This window comes from Dasypus novemcinctus, chromosome 1, assembly GCF_030445035.2.
Source record: "Dasypus novemcinctus isolate mDasNov1 chromosome 1, mDasNov1.1.hap2, whole genome shotgun sequence".
NCBI classification, from domain to species: Eukaryota; Metazoa; Chordata; class Mammalia; order Cingulata; family Dasypodidae; genus Dasypus; species Dasypus novemcinctus.
In genome coordinates this window covers 85,358,706-85,379,889 of record NC_080673.1, presented here as the reverse complement: position 1 = coordinate 85,379,889, position 21,184 = coordinate 85,358,706, and the positions used below count along the sequence as shown (strand labels likewise).

At 34.7% G+C, this 21,184-nt stretch overlaps 1 long non-coding RNA gene across 1 annotated transcript in view; it reads right to left on the bottom strand.

Annotated features, from left to right (window-relative positions):
* LOC131277951 (uncharacterized) overlaps positions 1-13,658 on the bottom strand; it is a 67,900-nt gene extending 54,242 nt beyond the window's left edge. The window contains exons 1-2 of the long non-coding RNA XR_009185029.2: positions 13,560-13,658; positions 11,495-11,626 (exon numbers count right to left, since the gene is read on the bottom strand). This is a non-coding gene — a long non-coding RNA (uncharacterized lncRNA). The remainder of the gene's footprint in view (positions 1-11,494; positions 11,627-13,559) is intronic.
* Between the last annotated feature and the right edge of the window lie 7,526 nt (positions 13,659-21,184).

Sequence of the window (21,184 nt, the reverse complement as noted above, 5' to 3'; positions counted from 1 at the left end):
TGAGTTTTAAAGTTATCTTCATATGGGATTGACACATTGCTTGCTAAATTTATTTCTATATTCTGTTTATTTTTCTTTTTTTTATATCTGGCTATTATAAATAGGATTTTCCTCAATTTTGGTGTGGTTATTTATAAATAGAAAAACTTTGCCCTGTATATTAATTTAACAATTAGATAACATTGCTTCTAATACATTCAGTTGATACTCTTGGATTTTCTAGTTATAAAAATAATAAAAGCTTTGTTTCTTCTATTCAATTTTTATGCTTCCTGTATTATTCATTCAAAAGGGTGCTGATGCAAAATACCTGAAATTTGCTGGCTGTTATAAAGGGTATTTATTTGGGGTAGGAGCTTACAGATAGCAGGCTATAAAGCATAAGTTACTTCCCTCACCAAAGTCTATTCTTTACATGTTGGAGCAAGATGGCTGCTGACGTCTGCGAGGTTCAGGCTTCCTGGGTTTCTCTGGGCTCAGCTCCTCTGGTTCCTCCACAAGGTCAGCTGTAGTCAGTAAGGCTCTCTAGGCTTTGCTGCTCTCCACAAGGTTAGCTGTAGACTATCAGGAGAACGGCTCTGTTCTTTCTCCTGGGCTCTACCTTAAGACTTCAGCATCAAATTCTAACATCAAAATTCCAACATTAAGAACCCTTAACTCTGTCCTTTGCCATGCCTTTTATCTGTTAGTCCCCATCCACCAAGGGGCAGGGACTCAATGTACTAATGACGTGCCCAATCAAAGCCCTAATCATAACTTAATCATGCCCAGGTACAGACCAGATTACAAACATAATCCAATATCTATTTTTGAAATTCATAACCATATCAAACTGCTACACTTCCTTTTTCCTTTTATTTCTCTAATTGAATTGGTTACTCCTTCCAGAAAAATATATTTTAGAAATGTGAAGATGGGCAATCTGTGTTTTACTTCAATGTTTTTAATGTTTCTTAAGTATAGTGAGCTTATTAACTTGTTTTAAATAAATATATTTTATTACATTAAGGAATTATCCATCACCCATACCACAATTTTATTAAGAAATTCTATCAGGAATGGATACTGGATTTTATCAAAGGAAGGTGGACTATTTTATCAGTTGTAGGCAGTATAGCAGAGATACAGTATGTGTTTGCTACTGTATGCTATTGCACATATTGAGTCTGTCTCAATTGACAGTAGAGGTTCAGACTTTTGCTTCTCATGTCTCTCCAGCACAGGGGTTCTTAACATTTTTTGGTGCATGGACCCCTTTGCCAATTAGGTGAATACCACAGACCCCTTACTAAGTCCACACTATCCTATGTATTATTTAATAAATATATCACACCTGCACCAACACATCCCCACAAAAATAATGTGTTTTTGAATTTCAGTTCAAGCTCACAGACCCCTTGTTAAGAACGCCTGCTCTAGTACAAGAGGAGAGACAGCCTTATAACTCTGTATCAAGGGAAAGCAATTGATTCTAAATTCAAGTCCTCCTAAACTGTGGTTAGCAACATCCTACCACAACCTCACACATAGGGCTGAACACAGTCATAAAGAAGCCCTGTGCACTATGAGATAATGTTGCCAGTCCCTCTCCTCCCCCATATTTAATTTTCAACAAAAAATAATACACATACTGTAACTTTCTCTTTTAAAGTTTTTAACCTAATTGACTCTGATGGAAAAATAAAATGTTTTAAGATAAATGATTAATTTACCCCTTCCCTTTTGGCCAAGTTTGTCTCAACCATGACTAACCAATATTGCTGAGCTGATTGCTGAACTCCCATATTATAAATACACACAGCTGAAGGCTTGGCTGGTCACCTAACAATACAACATGTCCACCTGGAAATAATTTTCTCTTTTCCTCTCTTTTAGTTTTCTTGGCTGCTTAAGAAAATACTCTGTAATAGGTCAGATTAGACAATGGGAATTTTATTAGCTCATGGATTTGAGGTTAGGAAAAAGTCTAAACCAAAGCATCATCTAGGCAATGTTTTCTATCCCAGGACTGTGACAATCTGTGCTGGCTGCTGGTGATCCTTGTTTCTTAGCCTGTCATATGACAAGGCACATGGCAATGTCTCCTTTTCTCTCCCTTCTCTTCCAGGTTTTGTTGATTTCAGCTTCTGGCTGCTCCTTTTGTGGCTTTCTCTCAATCTGTCTGAATTTTATTATGCTTAGAGAGGACTACAATAATTCATTTAAGACCCATCCTAACTGAAGTGGGTCACACCTTAACTGAGGTAATCTCATCAAAAGTTCCTATTTACAATGGATTCACAGTCACATGAATGGTTTAAGTTTAAGAGCATGTTTTTCTGAGGTTATGTACAACTCCAAACCATCACATCCACCAAACTTTTCCAAAGCAGCTGAGCAGTCCTCTAAAGTCTGGACCATATATTTCTTTTTACCTGGGAGTGCATGATATTCTTACCTACTTGTAGGCCATTATCTGCACCCTTCAGTTTTATTTCATTCTGTGAAAATATTCAACAAGAGCAGTATTTAGAGTGAAGATAGAAAACAGATGAAGGCACAAACACTATTCTCCTTTCGATTCAGTAAGATATTTGCCTGCCATAGGGTCTAAGATGAAGCCCATATTTGATGATATGTTAAATTGTTTGATTTCTGATAGACATTCCTTCTCTGAAACCCAAATGACAAGCAGAGTTCTTGAGATTGAGAGTGTGTTTAAAAATAACAACTAGACATGGCAAATAAGAATGCACTGATGGATGCTCCAAGGAGATATCCCAGGTCACTAACAGAATGGCACCAGCAAGGAACTCCATCTTCCTATCACAGCACTCCAGCAGTCCACCAATTACTAGAAGTGCTGTGGAATAAGAAGGAGACTACTATTCCCGGAAATGTCAGGCTTGTTTCGAAAGATTTGACATGTGTTCTTAATAGTAGAAGATGCTTGTATTAAAGGGAAACAATCCACCTAGCCCACCAAGCAGGGGCAAAGAAAGAAGCAAGGATGGAGGGATGGGGTCTTACTTTGTCCAAAAGAATTATTTGTTGTGATTTAATTTTCACTCTGCTGGACTTTCTCAACCACTTAGGAATAAAGGTTGTGTACCTTTTTAAAAAAATAAGAATGTAAAAACATAGTTAGGAATATAATTCTTGGATCATGGTTCTTTTCTCTGAAAATCTTCTTTCAGCTTATGTAAGTAGCTTGATGTTGTTTTGTTGCTTTTTCTTCTATCTGTAGGCTCATAACATTTGCTCTTTATTTATTTCTGCATTAATAAAATATCCAATGATACTTCTAGGTACAGTTCTTTCCAAATTAATCCAGCTTTGAACTCAGTGAGTGTTTCTATATAAAAAAAAAAAGGTAAATCTTTTTTTTATTATGGAAAGTTTTCTTACATTATCTATTTGGCTCTTTCTTCTTGCCCAGCTATCCCTCTCTGCTTTTAGGAAGTCCTGATCATCTCCATGTTTAATTTTCATTCATGCATTCTATTATTGTGGGTCCATGTCTTCCATTTGATCTTCCAAAGAAATAATTTTGTTTATGGCAATTTTAAGTTCCTTTACTGAAATTTTAAATTTGGAAATCATATTTTCTATTTCCTAAAATTCTATTTATTTTGTAGTTCTCTGCATTTTTCATTGTGCTATTCTGTAAAACTATAAGAGTTCACATTACAATCCATTTAAGATAGTCTTCTACTTTTTCAACTAAATATGTCCTCAATAGGAAGGACTGTTTTGAAACTTTAGCTTGGCCTATCTTCATAAATTTTTTTCTCTTATGATCTGTAATCTTTGTCTATTTATGTCTTTAGGTAAGGACTTCCTAGATTCCCCTAAACCTGTTTGTAACCTAACAGAGATACAGCATGTATTTGCTATAGTATGTTATTAAGCAGATAGTGAGTCTGAGGCTAGATGGTTAGGCCTCCTTCTTCTTATGTCTCTCTAGTACAAATGGGGAGAAAGAACCTGCACTAAAAGAAAACAGTGATTGTAAAAGTCAAATCCTCCTAAAGTGTGGAGAGCAACATCTTGACTGCTGGAATTCTACCACAACTATCCTCAGTGGACAGGACAAAGTCCTGTGGAAGCCCTAAGCTCTGAAGAAATAGCAGCACCATTCCCCCAAGTTACCCCCACACAATTCTCAGTGAAAAATAATAAAATATATAATAATGTCCAACAATGTGATATCCATGTGATGGTTTAAAATATATTATCAAAGATTGCCAATTTTTCTCATTTTTCTCAGAAACCCTGCTTGCCATAAGCACCTGCTTAGTCTTATCAAGAAGAAATCCAGGATCTTATACAATTGTGAGCTGACTGGGGTGGTTTGTATGTGTGTGCTGAAGGAATTTGTCCTTCATCCTGAGCAAGAACCTTCTAGCAGCGTCTTTGCTCAAGTGCCACGAGAAAGGCACACCTCTTCCCAGGCATCTGGGTCATGAGTCCTCCTATGGGGCAGTAAACAAGGGTTTTCTGATGCTTCCATATGTTGGCACTGACTGCCCCATTTTCTCTGGAATAGAAGTTTTAAGAGTGTTTGGAAGCCTAATTATTTTCCCAAAACAGACCTCACTCAAAATACAAGTTGACCTATTCGCAAACAGAATTGGTAGAGATAAAGGGTCAGAGATGTGTGCAAAACTTAGGTAGGCATTTCCCAAGAATCTCTGAAAAAATATACTTCTAATATAATTTTTAGAAAATAACATAATGAAATTTCCATAAAATAAGATGAACAAGGTTTTTTTTTTGTCTACAGAATGTTTCAACATTATTTGAATTCTTTACTAAAAAAAAAAAATCATCCTCATTCTCAAAACCTAGAGTTGAAAGGGCGCATAAAATGATGTAACCTGGAGGGTGTCTTAACAAGAGTGAATGTTCTTCCTGGGCTAGATTCAATGAACTATTTTAGTTTAAATGGCAAATTCAATTTCCTATCTACTATCTTTGGTATTCAGAATTATACTGAGGTTATCTTTATGAAAACTGTGATAACTAGTACAGGAAATTGACTTTGCAATGCTTCAAATGTTTCGAAATTCTGGATTCAGTGTTTCTTTGTAGGTATGGGTTGATTGCATAGGTCATATTTTGGAATGATAGTTACATTTTCTCTTAAAAAAATTATCAAAATGACATAGACATGATCCCTTACCCACCCTAAGTCTTTTACAGGTTCAGGTAGAACATACCTGCTTTCTGTTTCTATTCCTATGTGGTTTATTCTCTCATGAGAGATTTGTGTGCTCCTCCATGCCTCACAGGGGTAGGCTGTGGTCCTCCAGCTATAAGTACCTTGACAATTCAGGAAACTAGAAGTAGAAACCCAGGTATGCTATCTTCCTAGGGCGTTCGGGTTCACTGTCTCCTCCATCTGGAATGATATTCTCTCTCTCATCTGCCACTCTTTGTTCAAACGTCCCCTTCTTAGTGAAGCCTTTTCAGACCACCCTATGTAATATTGCAACCTCCTTACTAACATTCTGTATACCCTTCCCTTGATAGGCCATGTAGTTTATTTTATTATTAATTCACTGCCTTCTCCCCAACAGAATGTAATTTCCATAAGGATATAAGTTAACTGCTTTATCTCTGTGTTTTGAATAGTTTCTGGTGTACCTCTGTGTTTTTTGAATAAATGAATGAAAATTCCATTTTAGTCTCTGGAGCACACTGTGATCACAAAATCAGCTTTACCAAGAAAGCTGTACTTTGGAAAATAAAGCTAGTACTACATTTTAGTTCCCTCCCAGGACATGTGTATATTTCTCAATTTTGTTGTTTCCATAGATAAGAAGGATTATGATTAATGAATATTCTTGGACCCAAGGTAATAAAATATGAAAATCACTGACTACCAGCTAAAGCTAGCAATTTTCCTGGGGAACGAGTGAGTTACATAAATGGGTATGGTAGAGTCACTGTAATTATTGATTTTAATAATTACATATGAAGTACTTATTTCAGAATTAGGGCATTATGAGTTTCCATCTTTACATTTTGAAAGGTTTTTAAAATTAACATTCATGGTTTATAGAAAAGATATAATAAACTCTATTGAAGAATAATTCTGAGAAAAAGCAAATAGTTTTCTCTGGTAATATGTTCCACTTTGCATGTTGAAGACACTGCTGCTTCATCAGTTTCCTTATAACAACTCTGTCTGAATGCTGGTATATACACTAAATAAACACAAAGTACCTGTCCTGTTAGATTTGCACCAAATCCCCCAAATTTGATTTCAATTAGACTCCATAATAAACTATACTCTGCCAAAGGTTATATTAGTTCAACATTATACATGCTAAGCTTTTGCACTGATCCCTAAGAAAAGGAAATTTATTAATTCATTCAAAATCATTATTCACCTACTGTTTCCGGTACTGAAACATAATTTGGCATTGAGCTGAAAGAGTCATGGTTTCTAATAGAATTTCCAGTTTTCCATGGGGCCGGCTGAATTTTCAGGTAGCTCTTCTCTCCCCCAAATCATGTTTTCAATAATCTAAAATACCTCTTCATATTTCTCGTGTAGCTTCATGTTCTGCAAATCTTATTTTAGAGCATATGTGCCTATTTCAGATGATTTCTCAGGATTTTTCCAATAAGGGATTCCTTTATAACATGAAGAATATACATATTCCTTGCTTAGGTCAAGAAAAGTAACTTCCTTTTGTGCGGTTACCTTATACTAGATCTATGTTTATAACTCAAAACCCAGGTACGTATATATAAAATGTATTCAAACTGAAGGTCTGGTATTAATACTTTCTCAAGTACTTGCTTTACCCCTTTTATTTGAAATTTCCTCTTCCTTATTCTCTTTAATTTCTTTAAATCTTCCTTGTCTATCACATCCCTTTTTCTCTCAGACTCTTTCCTTCACTCCATCCCAAGCAGATTTGTCTCTTCTCTGAGCCCTAAAGCACTTATGATGCACACCATATGGTCATTTGGCACTTATATGGGAAGAAACTGTTGTCTATCACTGTTTTTCACAGTTGCCGTCTGTTTGGTGTAGTTATACGTGTTATTTTTAAATGTCCAGAAGGAAAATGTATCTTGTACCCTCAAGAGTAGATAGACACTTGGAGGATTTATATAATTTGGTAAAGAAGTAAAATGCATTTAACTTTAAACCCTTGGAATGTGATAAAGTATTTTCCTGATAAAAAAAATACAGTGATGAAGATATATTCCCAGCACAGTCATAATTTTTCTTTAGTCTTTTTCATTCCTAATAATATAAAGGGAATCTTGCAAATTGCTCAGTTTCTCTCTCTTGCAGAAGTGTAGTTCAAGCATTTTGAAAGAACAGAGACTGATGTAAGTGGGCTGGACAACGCCATTAGAGACGTAGGTTTTGGTGGAATTGTTGGTTTACATGGTCCTGGACAGTTAGGGCTCAGGAAGGAGCTTCAGGAGCAGAGTAATGAGTTACATGTTTTCTGTAAATAGAGTACGCAAAGTGCTAATAGTGGTTGAAAATGATTGTGATTATACTTCACCATACCCAGTGTTTGAATGATAAAATTTCACCATAGACTTTATTTATTTAAAATGATAATTGACCTTAACAATGTTTTGGTGTTTGTTAGTAGCAAACGTCAGCGTTATTAGCTTAGACTGGTACTTACTAAACCATATATATGAGGAAAACAAGACAACATAGGTCATAAAGTTTTAGCATAAAAACTTAACATTGCCCATCTGATGACTGACTCTTGAATTACAATTCGAAACCTTAGAAAGAAATAAAGTGATTTATTCATTTGTGCTCGCCTTAGGCATTCAGACCAATAGAGGGACTTTAAATGCTCCACACAGGGACATGTAAATCTCAGAACTGGAAGGCAGAGCACCAGAGTGCTTATTAAAGACAGATCCAGGATCTGACTTTTGTTGTTGAAAGTTTACACATAAACTAATAAATCCGGTGACCCTTGAAGGCAGGGGACTATGATAATTTTTTATTCTGTAAAACCTAATGAAAGTTATACTTCTAAAAGCTGATATTTATTATTTATTTACTACTATGTTCCAAGTACCTTGATAAGTACTTCATACATTTTTTTAAATGTATGTCTCACAAAGGTTTGTTTTAGAGTTATCCCTCCTGGGCAGTTGAGGAAGTGGGCACTTGTAGCAAATAAACTCCAGTCCAATATCACACACCTTAGTATGTGTAAAAGCCTGGGCTGCCTGGCTCCAGAAACTGCTCTCCATTAACCTCCTCCTGTATCCACCCCATTCCTTTGCAGGTGTTCTAATCTGGTTACAGTGAAGATTTATTAGATAATTGTTTTTGCAGGGAACATGCCTGCACAGAATCAAAGTGGAATTGTATAAAGAGCAATAAATGGGTAATTTGGACACATGGATTTAAATTTCAACTATACTACATATTAATTGGTTGCTTGAGAAAAAGGACTCCTTTTGTGGCTTTATTAATTTACTTCTAAAATTATAGGGCTGGACTAAGTGTTCTTATTATGGGATTCAGAGAACCCTGAACTTGTGTGCAAAATGTTATTTTTATATGTGCATATGTATTTTTCTAGCAACAGTATCCATAACTTTCACCTAATTCTCAAAAAGTTTCATCACAAATGTTAAGAAACTCCTGACTTGATGGTTGGTAAGATCTCTTTCAACTCAAAATAAAAGATAGGATTCTGGATTTTTTATTTAAGTAATAATAATTTGCCAAACATCCTATTCATAAATTTCATATTTAAAAATAACTAAAAACTTCTATGTTTTTTAATAAAGTTCAAGTCTCCCTCTTATATGTAAATAGGAAAAATAATAACTTTTGTTTGACCAAGGTCTGGACAAAGAGCCCTTGATGGTGTGGTTGTGCATTATAATTCATTTCATGAGAAACAACTGACTCCCCTATCAATTCCTTGCTTGAATGAATCAACAAGTTTATTTAGTTTGAAAAAAAAGTGGACCACTCCCTATTGAATTGAGTTAGCTGACCTTGAAACTTGGCTCCATTTAACTTTAGAGCTCAGATATCCAATTATTAAAGTGTCGGGATTTTTTTCTCTGTCATAGATAAAGGAAAACTCCGAAATTTCTGATCATGTGGAGTTGTGGAATTTCAGGGGAAACGAAGCACTTATTTTCTTGCAATTTCTCGTATTTAGAAATAATGATATTCTGTGAGGTAATAACAGAGTATACGTATCCTGATCATATAAGGAGATGACCACCAACATGGCTACAGCAGGGAAGATGCTATTTAAACTAATCTTGATTGCCTTTCAAAGGTACAGAAGGTTTCAGTGAGAAAGCATCTGTTTCTTAGTATGAATTTTTCCACTGTCTGATGGTTTGAAGCTATATGTACCCCAGAAAAGTATGTTCTTAAAGTTAACCCATTCCTATGGGTATGGCCCATTTAAGTAAGATCTTTTGGTGAGTAGGATCTTAATTAAGATGTCACCCACCTCATTCAGGGTGAGTCTTAATTCTCTTACTGGAATCCTTTATAAGAGAACGAAATTCAGACAAAGAGGGAGAAAGCCATGGAAGCAACAAAACCTGGAAGAGGAAAGAGAGACCAGTGGACACATGTGCCTTGTCATTTGACAGAGGAGCCCAGGATTGTCGGTAGCCTGGTCTCAGGAGAGACAGGATTGCCTTGAGGATGCCTTGATAAGGACTTTTTTCTCAGCCACAAAACTATAAACTAGTAAACTAATAAGCTCCCACTGTTAAAAGTCAACCCATTTTGTGGTATCTGCTTAAACAGCTTTAGCAAACTGGAACACAAAGCAGAATTTTATGGAAGAATACTTAAGAATCACAGATAATACATAATGTCACTGTCAGGATTGATTGTGGATGGCATCTGTCCATGAAATATACCTATTCACTTTATACTGTAGCTGTGTTTGAAAGAAAAATGTTTATCAAAGGAATTAGGCTCAGTATTACAATTAGATAAAATAAATTAATCCAAATTTTCAATTAAAAAAAAAGTTATGGGTATACATTTCTGAAATCCTTGGTCACTCACTTTGAAATTTATTACAATTTGACTCCTCTACCTCCAGCACCCCATTTTCATCCCTCCTCCTTTCTCCAAGTGTTTTTCTTCAAAAGCCATCAAATAATCTTGCCACTAATTTTAATGATTATTTCTGAAAGTTTGATCTTCTTATCTATTCAGAAGTAGAAACTGTAGGTCTTCATCTCTTTTTTTCTAACTCTATGCTCTACTAATTTCTGTGTTTTTTTTTTACACTTTTGGTTCTTCTCCACGTTCCTTAATCTCTCTCTCTTCTACCCTCTAAATACAGATTTTCATTAAGATTTTTATATTTTCTGTCCTCCACCATTCTTTCTAAATTTCCTTTTTTAAAGATCTTCTTAAAGCTTAATTCCAAGTGGAACATAATTAATTTGTTCCCCTAGGATTACTAAAATCATAAAATATTAGAATTGAAAGAGAATATTGTGGCTATTGAATAAATAGGACTAGGAAAATGAAGCAGCTTGTCTAACTTAACATCTAGTAAGAAGGGTGAAATGACACTCAAAATCAGGTATTCTAATTCAAATTACCGTTCTTGTTCCTTTATACCAGAAGTCAGGAAACTTCAGAGAAGTAGATATGGAAAAGGAAGTCAAACCTAGCTACAAATGGAACTGCTCAATAGGATTAAATAGAAAAGAGGTTGTTGCAGGTGACAATTTGTTTAAATGATTACTTGCTCCCTAATGAATATTCTGTGATAGTTTGGTTTATTTTTCTTCCTTATTGGCATTTACTATGGTCCATTTCTCTTGGTTTCTTGAGATATTCCAATGGCCTTTCAATGAATTTCTTTTGTTTCTTTAGTTTAACTTGGTGTTCAAATTTAATCTATTTGCAATAAAGGAAATATTTGGGGGTTTAATAGAAGTAATGCATAACTTATTTTCACAAGTCTAACTGCAATTCATCTGAATAGAATTATTAAAAAACATAATATCCTGCCCATCTATTATGATGCTTTTCAAGTTTCCGTCAGCACTTGGTGTTTCATTTACCTTTCTTTTTTGTTAATATTCAAATGGCTCAATTCCTTACTTCCTTTATTAAAAGTCACTTTCTCAGTGAAATCTTCTCTGACCACCATCTAAAATTTTAGCTCCTGGCCCTTTATACCCCCTTTCTTGCATATATTATTTCCATACTGCCTATCATTATCTAATGGACTATATAATTTCTATTCATTTTACTTATTGCCTGCCTCTCGGCTTTAGACTGTGAGCTCCCTGAGGGCAGGGCTATGTTCTGTTTTGTTGTGCTAGGAGAAATTTGGCTTATGGTAAGTGATCATTAAGGATACCACTGTGTTCCATGCAAACCTTGTTTACCTCAGTGGGATCAAAAGAAGAAAATATGCTTCCAGAGCAAGATGAAAGAAATTAAGTTTCTTCATCAAAAACATAAATGTCATCTTTGGAAGAAAGACCATCCACTTACATATTATACAAATAAAGGCAAATCCTGTCTTCCATGTTAAAAAGCATTCTCTTTACTGACAGTCTTTGTTCTTGGAGTCCTCATTAGCAATTCTCTCCTTATCTTCAATTGTCATTTCAAAACACTGAATACCTAAGATCATAAATGTGCTTTTGTTAGGAAACAAATGCTTCTGTCAATGCTGCCAAACTCTAGAAAAATATCAAGGGAGCATTATTTCTCTATAACTCTTTATGTTTTCTTATGAATCAAAATACAAGTAGCTTTCAGAATTAATTATCCAGAAATAAAGAAATTCAGATGTTAGAAGCCTGTGCAAATCCTCTCCATTCTTTCTCTCAAAACAGTTGATAGACAAGGTCAGCTGACAACTTTTTTCCTTTTCCTCATGCATTTTCAATGCATCTTCAGAGAAAATCTAAAAAAATGATTCTCTTCATTGCACTGTAGAAAGTAAAAAGTTTCAAAAGATAAGGAAGATCAGGATTGACTTAATTCATCGAACCACAAACCAGAATTTGTAGGGATTGAAAAGCCAGAGAGAGTTTCATGATGTTCATTTTTATTTGAACTACATTCCTCCTTTTCCCTGCATGCTGCAGTAAAATAGCATAGACTTTGAAGCCAGATGGACTTAGATTAAATCTCAGCTTCAGAGTTAAATAGCCCTGTCAGCTAAGGCAGATAAATTTACATGCTTAATACTTAGTTTCCTATACTATAAATTGCACTTATATTTCATAAGGCTGTTGGGAGTATTAAATGAGAAAATTTACATACAGTATGTGATACAGTATATGAATAGTTACTTAAAATTGCCAGAAACTCTCTCCAACATACATGCACACATTTCTCCTTATAACATACTAATAATTTATTTCATTTAATTATGAATTTAAAGAAAAAGTTGTCAAGGAATTTAAAATTTTTACTATGTTCTAGTCCTGTTCTATTTATTTAAAGTAATATTTCTGACAATTTTCTGACAATACCAAAAAGATCTGACATTTTTTTCAAAGAGGTTTTATAAATAAAGCTGTAGAGGCTATGGTCAGGAAACGTGGTCAACATTCCTAGATTTATTTTCTGTCACTGAGAGCTGGTGTTTTACCATGAATTTCTGCAACATTGGTACTTTTCCAGTACATTATTCTCTAGGCAAGCTAAATTTAATATGACTGAAAATATTATCCTTAAGATTTTTGCTGTACTTTTTAGGGTAAGTTAGATACCATTTTTCATTTTGAGTGAAAATTTGGTGCATTTATTACAGTTTTCCATGGCAAAAGGACTTAACCTGTCTGAAAACTCTGTTCTTAAGTGTCTGCTTTCTTAATTCCTTGCAAGTGGGAAAATAAAATTGTTAAATCTCAATCTTCTGACACAAATCTTTCATAGTCTTTCATAGAATTCCTGACTTAAAAATAAGACAGAGACTAAAACAGTAAATAAATACCTTTTCCTTCAAGCAGTAATTATATTTACTTTTTCTTACATAACCATTTAAATAATTTTTAGGCAAATATATAAAGATAATATTTTTTTCTACAAATAAGGTCATTTATGTAAATCTCTGGTCATGTTACACGACTCCAGATTTTATTACAAATACATAGCACTGTGACCAATGAAACCAAGCGTTGACCATGGTTAGCAATGTTTTCTTTCATTTATTAAAGCTCTAAGGTATTTCTTTAAACCTCCTTGGAAGAATTAAATTTTAGGCGTTAATTAGTATCCTTGTCAAACTGTCAAGCAGTTACGAAAATAGGAACCTGAGAATCCTTGAAGCAGAAAGAGAGCAGAATCTTTAAGCATTTACCAGTTAGAAAACAAAGATTCAAGGGGCTTGTGTCAGAAAGTATTTCAACAGCTTTTCCTAACCTAGAAAAGGTCTTAGAGGTCTAGCTCACCACCACCACACCGCGCCCACTATCCTGCACTTTCCACTGCTGTGGGCGTGCACGCACGGGCTGCGGTGGGAGCCGTGAGGGGCATCCCTCACAGCTCCCCCAGGACCCCCTTGTGGAGCTTGTGCACCCACTCCCCACCCCTGCCTGCCTACCAGTGGCCGCTGCAGACGGGGCTTCCGCTGGCTGCAGGAGCCCCTCCCCGGGCGCGAGGAGCTGGACGCCCTCGGCGGCAGGTCGGGGCACCCTCCCCTTCCGCAGTCAGCGACTGGGGCGGGGTACGGACTCCAGCTCCGTGGCCTAAGGGACCAACTCAGAAATGTAGTTTACACTCCAGAGCTCCCAGTGAGATCAGGCCGCCTGGGAATTTATCAGAAAACTCCCCCATGCTTGGTTTCTTTCTTTTCAATACCTCGCTCCCCTCAGAACCTTCCTCGCTGCTCCCTGAGGCACTTAAGAAATCTCTCCCCCTGGAATCCGTGGCTTATGGTCAACTTCCAGGAGAATTTGCCCCATGTCACCTCCTTTAGTAAGTTATAAAGAAAAAAATTAGACCTAACCAGGTTAAGTAACCAGATCTACTCCAGTAAGAGATGGTGCCAAGTGTGGATGACATACAGTCCAGGGTTTTACGGCAGCCAGCAAAACCTTAGAGCAATGATTCTAATCTTGGCTGACCCTTAGAATTATACAGGGGTCTATTTTACAAAAACCATAAGATGCGAAAGCTACATTTTCTATATATTAAATAAGGCTCTCTGGTAGTGAGGCATAGCAATGGTATTTTTAAGTCTCCAGGTGTTTCTAGTGTGCAGCCACAGTTGGGAGCAACTGCCTGGAGTTAACCAGTAGAAAACATTTTAAAAATAAGTGACAAAATAGAAAAGGGTTGGATAAGTAATAGCAAAGAAGAGGCATTCGAATGTGGCAGTGTTAGGACACTCTGTTTGTCTTTTTCTGTTATGATAGGAATACAGGAGCAGATCAGTTTTGTGTAAATTTAAAACACAAATTACAAATTCAAATGGTTAAAAAGACCAGGCATGAATAAATGATTAGAGCACGCAAGAGTCTATTCTTTTTACAAAACCCTTTTTTATTTCTTTGATATTAAACAGATGGAAACAGTCCGTGCTTCTACCATATGCTCTCCTCTTTCCTCATCCCCACTTTGTTTTGAAATACATGGCAGCTCCACTGACCTTTTATTTTCCTACGTTGGGTAGAGATATGGGTATCAGTAACCTTCCTCCCTCCCTCCCTCCCTCCCTCCCTCCCTCCCTCCCTTCCTTCCTTCCTTCCTTCCTTCCTTCCTTCCTTCCTTCCTTCCTTCCTTCCTTCCTTCCTTCCTTCCTTCCTTCCTCCCTCCCTCCTTCCTCTCTTTGTATCAACGTTCTTCAGAGAAACTGAGTCAATAGGATACATGTACATATTATGAGATTTATTATAAGAATTGGCTCACTTGACCCAGAGGATAGGTATGTTTGAATTCTACAGCGGAGGCAGTAACTTGGATACTGCAATAGAGGTGACTTTGAATTCTCCAGGAAAAGTAGGCTGGGAGAAGCAGAGGTAGAAATTGTTCTTTTGACTGCTAAAATTCTTAGTCCTTCCTTGAAGGCCTCCAGTTGATTGGATGAAGAGACTCCTCCCATGGATGAGTGCAGTCTCCTTTGTTGATTGCCAAAGATACAGCTGACTAATGATTTAAATCCATTTGCAAAGTATTATCACAGGAAAACCAGATGAGGGCTTGCTTGACTGAACAACTGGATACCATAAATTAGCCAAGTTGACACATGAAATTAACCATCACACTCTCTTCTATGAAAACACTGCAATTAAACTCAGGAATAATCACTGGTTCTTGTCCTCAGTCAAGGAGAAGCAATACAAAGTCTGAACCTCTCCTATACCAAGAAGACAAACTGCAGCTTAGTGCCAGCTGGTTGTAGTAGCTATTTGGGAACTCAGACCGGGTATTGCCAGAAATTTGATTTTTCAAAAGAAGTCAGAAATCTAGATTTTATGAGAACTCATATATTCAAAATTAACGAATAATTTTTTAAAAACTTTAAGTAACTAAGCTGACAGACATGGTGTAAGACAACTGACCTAAATTTTTGAGATGGATTTTTTTTCCTACACGTTACTAGTTTTTAACATCTGGTTTAAAATGCTTCTGCAAATCTATTATTTTCTTTGGAAAAATGCGAATTTAATCCAAATTGTATTCTGCATTACCTGAGAGCACCTAACTTTTGATGGTCTATAAATTTTGCTTTTTTTATGGGATTCAATCTGACTCTTTTTCATAGGGCACATTTATTTATGTAGGTTTACATATGCTTCATATTATATATAGATAAATATATATATTTACATATACATACATATATGTAAGCATGCATTGATATTGTTAGCTAGCATAAATTCAAAAGTTAAAAATTCCATCACAGTCTTCTAAATGGAAATAAAGTATTAACTCTTAGGTAGGTTCTTCATGGGCCCAAACAAAAAAATCTTTGGATGGGGTATTTTTATTACTGCCACTGTCCTTATGCCCTTTTTCCTTATATTTCACAAATCTTCTTGGTTTCCAACAATTTGATTACCTATTCAATGGATATTTGAAGAATCACTGTGTTTTTGTACATTTGAGTGTAAGAACATGGCAAGAAAATGGAAAATTAGGTTTTAAAAATTAAATGGGCCTAGAAATTAAAATGTAAAACAGGGAATGAGATTGGTATCTGTGAAACAACTTTCCAAAGGAAAAATATGAAAAAAATGCTTTCTAGACATTTTTAATATACTCAGGTACCAGAGAAAATGTTCACAGTGAGAATTTTTGCAGAAGACAAATTAATAGCTTTTCATGTATACAAATTTACTATTGCAATTAAACACCACAATATTGGGAATTTGGAACTCAGAGAAAAGAGCAAAATAAAGATGGCATATATTTTTATAAATTAGTTTCATGAATGAATGTTTTATCCTCCAAGAAAAATCTTACTGTCTAAAAGTAAAGTGAATAGGAAGAAGGGAAGTTTTCTTAAAAGCCAGCTCTTGCTTAATTAGCAATCAGGGTGGAACAAATATGAGGACATGAAAGATCTGATTTGTCCATTAAGGAAAGTCTGGGTGGATATCACTATACCAGGCATGTTTCAAGATACCATGAAGATCCCTGGGATAGAGAAGCTTATAAAATAGCTGTGATAAAATTATGCATATACAACAAATATTTAGTAATAAGTTAATTTATAGGATGTCACAAAGTAGTATATGATTTTGAAAAAGGAGGCATATATGTGCTATGATTTCATAGGTTAAAAAATTTCAAGACAGACAAGATGAGTTGTATCTCAAATTATTTGAGGGATTAAATAATTTTTAGATCAAACTTCCAGTGATATCCTTGATTTTGTTTTCTTTTAGTGAATAACTTTGCTTAGGTTAGTACCTCATGTCTTGTTACATGTTACTTAGTGTCCTGCCAAGTAATTTAAAATCTATTGAGCATTTTTTTACTCCTTATTTCTTTTCAATTAATAGGATAGCTGTACTGATAACTTGCTAGTAAACACCTATTCATTTCTTCTTCCTACACCTTCTTTCTTACATTAGTTCCTCCTCTAATCATCTCCCAGAATTTTCTTTCAAAATGATGCCACTTAGCAATGAAGGCTTGGTATTCCTCACTGTTCTAGAAAAGCTAACCGAGTATGTAAAATCACATTATATACTTCTGGAAAATAAAGAAATAAGCTACTGGAGTCATACACTCAAGCAGTTTCTTTAACATCAGAAATATTTTTTGAGAAATAATATAAAAAGGCAATCTGAAATATTTTTAGGAATATTAATTTAATTCAAACTTCATACCATTTCTAATTTACATTGGCCATTAGCTACTCTATATGTAAAAAAATATTGACACTAGATTTGCTTTTTCAGATTAAGCCTTTTAAATATATTTGTATAAAACATTCTATTTTCATCTTTAAAATGGGAAACAAAAGAGTTTTTATTGGTCTTGATTTAGGTGAAAACACATGAACTGCGGATGACATAAAACTGCTATCACCTTCTTCTTCTCCTTATTTGTCTTCTCCTCCCTCTCCTCCTCTTTTCTTTTCCTTCTTCATCTTCTCATTTTTGTAACAGGTAATATAATGTGGGGTCTATTTCCAAACAATAAAAAAGGATGTGCATACTTACTGGTACATGACATACCTGATACAAATATGAATATATATGCATTAGAATCAAAATACGCACCTTCCAATAATATTCATTTTTAAAGAGAAAAAGCAGTTTATGGGAGAAAAGAAGAGAAAAAACTGGCTGGACTAGTTCAAACAAAGAAAGAATGATAAAGAGTCAGCAAAAAGTTTCATTCTTTGAGCAAGAAAAAATATCACAAAGGAGATTCAGAAACCTGCACATATTTAATAGACCAAGTAGAGAATAAAGATACTGTAGCAGATGCTTAATAGCATATATGAAAATAAAATGGTTTTAAGAGATGAATAAAGTGATATTAAATGTGAACTGATATAGGATCTTTATTTGACTCAATTGACTGATAAAACACACTATACTGAATTATATTTATAAAATAAATATACAAATTTACTTGATCATTTAAAGTAAATATACATAAATCAACAATTCCTGTCATGTAATCAAATTAAAACAAAACACTAAACATAAAAATCTTATTTTAAAATTATAAATATTATGTCCACTACCTTTAAACAGTATGGAGAATAATGTCTTGGAATATCTTCACCAACTCTTGTTTTTGGGTGGCTTTATTCTTCACAGTAATTGTCATATTTCCGTGGTGCTGATACTAGGATGCCACTACTCTCTTTATGCAGAACTTCACAATATGTGGAAGGGTTAGTGGTGGTATGCCCTGCTTTGAGTTGCCTGGAATGCTCTCAGTCTTTCCTGTAAGGCAAGCTCAATATTCAAAGAGAGAAAATAGTTTTTCCTTCCTTTTGAGAATAATTGCAGTAATACTAGATTGTTCTGAAATTTCTAATAGTCAAAGGAGACATTTAATATGAAAAAAAGGGAAGACAAAAATTTAAATCCTCTCCCATATGGGACTCATATTTACAGTTTCATCTTTTCTTTATTTCATTAATTCACTCCTTTATTATTAGTATCCTTTCTTGTTTGAAATAGATTATAAATGTGCTATGAATTAGAAAAATAAATGAATTAAAGATTAAAAATGGTGTAATGAAGATGAGAACATGAATTTTCAAAATCAAAGCCATGTGGTAAAAAGAGGAGACGGATGGATCAAAATGGACTAGGCTAAAAAAATTATAATAAACTAGCATCAAATTTAGTTTTCACCCTCATAGGAAGCTAGTTAAAGAGGAAAAGAAAAATAAGCCCGGAGTCTTTTGGGAGCTCTAATAACCAGCAAAGCAGCCAGATCAGTTTACATGCATTCTGTTCTATCCTTTCCTCTAGTCTGGTTTTCCTCACTTTTGCCTGAGCTACAAACATGTTTGTTGTTCTCACTTGCTGAAAGCTCTGCAAGTTGTTAGGAAACACATAATGCACACTCATGCACGTATACTTTTACTGTCTCCTCCAAACTTGTCTGCTTTAGTCACATAGCTGGTTATTAAAAAATATAAATGTTAAAAACTAGCAGGGGTATGCCTGTTTTCCTCTACATTAGGAAGGGGACTTTACTATTCTCCTAGATATAACTGAAATATATGCTATATATGAAATTCCTAAAAATGATTACTAACTTTGGGCCCACAGTATTCTAATGTTTGAGTTATAGGCCCATACACTTTTGCCAAAATACACGTTATAGTTCTCACTTCAAGAGGTTGCTGCAAAAATGGTTTCCTCTACTCATTTTTGAAACCCACTAAAACATAAAAGAAAATAATAACAAAAAATCAGAAATCTTTCATTATCAATGATACTAGAAAATAGCTAAATCTATAATACACACATTTTGAAATATCTTCTTAGTATGATGATATTTGGACTAATTAAGGAAAGATACAGAGTTTATGCATATCTCTTGATATGTATGCAGGGCATAATTTTATCTAAAAATAAATTTTTGGTCTGAAAATATCCAGATAATGAGACTGTTTAGAACAATGTCCAGGGATATAGCACTGAACATCCCTAGGACCTAATTTCATAGTGCTGGCAAAGCTAAAGGAATAACCACATGAACATTCTGTTTTTGTTTTTGCGACCTTACTTTCTAACCCAGAGAAGCAAAATGGAGCTGATTTTCTTCAGAGCAAAGAGAAGAGACAAGTATGCATACTTTCTAAATAGAGTTAGCTGAGCAGAGATTATAAAAAATATGAAGAGCAAAACACACAGAATTTCAATCAGAACTGCATACTTTCCCCTGACCTAAAAACAGCAACATTGAAAACAGAGAAGAGATAATAAATGATATTAGGTACTTATCATGTGCAATCACACTTTTTTAAGCACTGTTAAGTTACTGACACACTTAAGCTTCTCAACAACCCTATAAAGTAGGTATTATTGTTATTATTCCCAATTTAGGAACAATGAACCTGAAACACTGAGAAATTGAAGGACTTGCTCCAGATCACAAGCTAGCAATGGAGAGTCAAGATTCAAAGAGAAGAACTTATATTTCTAGAGAGCCCCTCTGTAACAAATGCCATGCTGTAGTAGATCTGCCCAATGGATATAGAACAAAACTTACTAATAAAACTGAATTTGGGGCAGATATATGCAAATTGAAGTTGCTAATTGCCTTCCTTGGTCTTATCCCAAAATATTTTTATGTAGATAGAGAGCCTTGAACAGACAAATCTATTTGAAAGATGAATTAAAAAATTAGCACAAGGTCTACATATGATACTACAAAACAAAAACGGAAGAAAGGAAAACAACAAGGAAGAGGCAATGAACAAACATAGCAGATAAAGAAACCAATGAAAACATACTTTCTGAAAAATGAAAAGATCTCTAAGAAGGATATAATTATCCAAGAAGGTACAAAAGGATTGGATGAAAGAAAAGATCATAGAAAATGGTGAAAAATAAATCTCCAGACATCTGGAAATAACAGAAGGTAAAATAAAAACTTTACAGAATATAAAAGTCATCTTAAAGGCAGACATATGGAATGAAACCCTACTGAAAATAAAGAATTGGAGGAAATTTGGGAAAAATCACAATCATATGTAAATAAAGAAATAAAAATAATTTTAGAGGAATTGACATATATGAAAAAGACAAAAGATACCAAATTTATACTTTCTAGTTATTTTTAAAAAGGAAAATGAACACACCTACTCAATGGGAAAAGATATTTGGAAACCACATATCTGAAAAGGATATAATATCTAGAATATATAAAGAAATTTCACAACTCAACATTAAAAAGACATACATCCCAATTATATAATGGGCAAATGGATCGAATAGACATTTCTCCAAAGAAGATATATGAATGACCAAAAAGCATATGAAAAGATGCTCCACATCATTAGCTCTTAAGGAAATGCAAATCAAAACCTCAGTGAGATACTATTTCACACCCACTAGAATAACTACTATTTAAAAAAACAAAACAGAAAAAAACAAGTGCTGAAAGGATGTGGAGAAATGGGAGCACTCCTTCATTCTTGGAAGCATTGTGAAATGGTGCAGTCACTTATGAAAGACAGTTTGGCAGGTTCTCAGAAAGGTAAGTTTAGAATAACCATATGACCTGAAAATCCCACTT